Raw genomic sequence first — 3,965 nt, forward strand, 5'->3', positions numbered from 1 at the left:
GTGGACTGAAACTGGGCAGGGATAATGCATTCTGGATCTGTTCTTTAGAAATGTGTGTGATGTCTGAGGCACTGTAATTTAATTTGACTTTAATATGTCTTTAAGCACACTGTCAGATTATAACCAGATTCATCACTCACTCGGAGGCCAAAAATAGAAGATACAAGAGGTTAACATCACCCAGCAATGAGCGTTTCCTCAGAGAGATGGATTTAAATCAGAGGAAGCATGTCACTCCCTTCCGTCCACCACCACAGGCTGGGTATGCCCAGTGCCTGGCAATTGTTTCAGGGTGAGATGACTCCTGAGCTGAAACTGCCATCATTTGGGAGAGGCAGTTAGAAAGGGTGTCAGAAGATGTGATGACTGAAAACCTGACCCCCTCAGCCCTTGGTAAGCATTCCTTATGGACCCTGATCCCTGATGGCCCACTGCTTTCATTTGGTGTCCAGGGAAGCAGTTCCAACAGAGAGATGGGCTATGGGAAAGGAAGACAATTTGGTACTTCTCTTGACTTTTTCTGGAAAAACTACTAATTTTTCATTGTGTCCTAACTTCCCTCTTGGTAAAATAAAAATGGTTTAGGTTTCCCCTCCCCTCTGGAGTCTGCCAAGTCCTTAGAGATCCTCAGAGGAGTGGCAGTATGAAAATAAAGGATGCAGCACTCTCAAGTAGAATCAGTATCAACTGTGTTGTCAGAGATTCATTCTTGTCTCCTGGCCCTCTTGGCCTCTGCAGTGCAGACACCAGCATCTTTGGCCTGAGGAAGGCTGTTCTCTCTGAAACCCATGGTCCCCAAGGGCTCCCGCTACTCTCTCTGACCTCAGAGTGATATCCTGGCAAAAGCAAATTTACATCTTCACTTATCTGGGGTTTTTTTCCTTTGGTAAAATTCATATAACATATCTCCATATCTCTGCTTTTCTCACTGCTTAGGAATGTGGGCCTTGAGTCAGACTACTTAGGTCTAAAATCTTGTTCCACCATTTGCTAGCTATATGACTTTGGATAAACTAATATATCTAAGCCTTACTTTCCCATCTGAAAAAATGGGAACAAGAAGTATTTCTCTAATAAAGATATGGTGACATTAGAGATACAAAGTTCTTATAGTACTTACAGTACATAGTAAGTTCTCCATAAATGTAAGCTTTCATATTATTTTAAAAAATGCATAACATAAAATGTACCATTTTAACCATCAGTGGCATTAAATACATTCACATTGTTGTGCACCCATCACATGTGTCATCTCCAGAATAGTTTCATTATTCCAAACTGAAATTTCTGTGTCTGTTAAAAAAACTAACTCCCCATCCACCCTCCCTTAACCACTGGCAACTTCCATTTTATTTTCTGTCTCTATGAATTGGCCTTTTCTAGGTACCTCCTATAGGGGAATCATACAATATTTGTCCCGTGTCTGGCTTATTTCACTTACCACAATGTTTTCAAGGTTCATCAGCATGTGTCAGAATTTCATTCCTATTTAAGGTGGAATAATATTCCACTCTATGTATATACTGCATTTTGTTTATCCATCCATGGACATTTGGGTTGTTTCCACCTTTTGGCTCTTGTGAATCATATTGCTGTGAACATTGGTGTTCAAGTATCTGTGTGAGTCCCTGCTTTCAGTTCTTTTGAGAGTACACCTAGGAGTGGGACTACTGGGTCATATGGTCATTTTATGTTTAGGTTTTTGAGGAACCACCAAACTGTTTTCCACAGTAGCTGCACCATTTTACATCCACACCACTAATGCATGATAGTTTCAGCTTGGGTTTGTTTTTTGTTTGCTTCTTTGTCTTTTAATAGGAAGAGAACCACTTTGCACTGCACAGATACTATGCCTTCTTGAGTTCCCCTGTTAGCATGTTATTTACCCATGAATTCATTCAACAAATGTTTACCAAATAGCTACAAGGTGCTAGGCACTGCATGAGGCACTAGGCCCTGTTGGACAAAACAGACATGGGTTCTGTCCTTACAGTGCTTACTATTTAGTTGACGAGACAAGAAAGAAAGATAAAAATATGCATCATTGCAAATTGTGATAAGTTCTCTGGAGAAATGAACAAGGACAATAACAAGAATAATAATAACAGTGTGGAATTTTATCATTTGCTGTTTTAGGGAGCAGCATAGTGTGAAGGATTAAGAAGTGAACTCTGAGTCCTGAGGAGATTATATTATCTCTGCCATTTCTAAACCATTTGACCTTGGACAAGTTGGGTTCAATCTCTCGGTGCCTCAGGTCCTGAACTGTAAGCTAGAGATAATAATATTAGTAATTACTTCAAAGGGTTATTGTAAAGATTATGTGATAGAGTCCATGAAAAGTATTTGGATTGCTGCCTGTCAGCAAATGTATTAATTCCATAGCTACTCACTGTGGGCTATCTATTGTACTTACAACAACCCACACTTGGAATATTCAGCCAGTATAACTATTGACAACACAGGGGCCAACTGTCTGCTTCCTGATATTCTTGACCACAGAAACCTATCCCTCAAGATCCAGAGCCAGATGGCCTCCTCTCCTGGCAAGCCTCTAGTTTCCCATCAGTCGCTGCCCATGCCCTTCCTTCTTTGCGCCAGGAGGCTGTGGTATTGAGAACAGAGGCTTTGAAACGCGACACATCTCTCTCTACCCTATCTGTCAGCTGAATGATCTTAGACAAATTACTTACCTCTCTAAGCCTCAGTTTTCCCCTCTGTAAGACACATCAGGAGTTTTTGCAATGATTGCAGATAATATGTCTAAGGTACCCTTATCAGCATCTGGACCATGGTAGCCAGTCAATCAATGAATCAATCTTTTTTTTTATGGTGAAAAGTATATTTAGAATTAGCCAGCTGGACTCAGCTTACATGACCTCAATTTTGTTGGCAACATCTGAAGCATCACAGTCAGGTGCCAGTCAAATAGATGCCCTCTTTGCTCCATCAGGCCCAGTCAGTGTTGACCTTGGTTGGCCTCATCAGTGTCATAGAGCTTCTTCCCCGCCTGTCTGATCTGGTGCCTGTTGGCCTTGACACCCACAGTGAGCACAAGTGTGCATCCTCTGTCTTCTTCATGGCAGATTTGGTGGTGGGGGGAACTTGGTAATGAGATAGTGGTCAAGCTTGTTTCTCTTAGGGGTGCTCTTCCTAGGGTATTTGGGCTGCCTTCAAAGCTGCAGTGTCTTGGGCTGTCAGAAGGTGGGTGATGTGTGGATCTTTTTTTGTGTGGCTGTGGACACCTTTCAGCACTGCTTTCTTTTCAATGCGTTTGCTTTGGCTTTGGCTTTGGGGTAGGGGACAGGGGTTTCCTTCCTCATTTGTGGCAGAGTCTCCATGAAAAGCTAGAAATAAATAAAATTGATATGAGCAGTTACAATGTTGTCCTGTTAAATTGATGTTTATCTAGTCTAGAAAATTTTAAGCTGGTAGGATATCTACCTGTTGCAGCCCTAAGAATGATAACAAAAGAGAGGTGGGCACTACTATTATCCCCGTATTACAGGTAAAGAAACCGAGATACAGACCAATGAAGTAAGCTGCCCAAGGTTACAGCGGGTCACGGATAGCACTTGAAAAAGGATATTTTAATCTCTTTTCAATGCCTTTTGTGGGTGAGAGTTTTACTCCAGAAGCTGGGCAATGAGTGTGCTGTGAAAATGTTACCCTTGCTGAATTAGCAAACTTCATTCATCAAGGAATTCTTTTTTTTTCACACTTGCAGAAACATTCTTTCCTAACTGTTGTTTACATTTGATTTTGTTTATGCCAACTTGGTTTTGTTTTTCCCCTGATGGATAGAAGTTTTACATTTTGGTGCGGTAAAGCCTGCTGATCTTTTCCTTTGTGGTTTTTTTCTCCTTCCATCCAGGCTTAAAAAAACCATCCTCCTTTGAGAATGATGATAAATATTTAACTAGATCTTCTTCCAGTTTTTCAATGTTTAATTTTTTTAAATTATT

The 3,965-nt window shown here is 40.9% G+C and overlaps 1 pseudogene; it reads right to left on the bottom strand.

Moving 5' to 3' along the window:
* Nucleotides 1-2,870: 2,870 nt before the first annotated feature.
* Nucleotides 2,871-3,341, bottom strand: LOC116282577 (large ribosomal subunit protein uL23 pseudogene; annotated as a pseudogene).
* Between the last annotated feature and the right edge of the window lie 624 nt (nt 3,342-3,965).

The sequence above is a fragment of the Vicugna pacos genome, chromosome 12 (genome assembly GCF_048564905.1).
Source record: "Vicugna pacos chromosome 12, VicPac4, whole genome shotgun sequence".
NCBI classification, from domain to species: Eukaryota; Metazoa; Chordata; class Mammalia; order Artiodactyla; family Camelidae; genus Vicugna; species Vicugna pacos.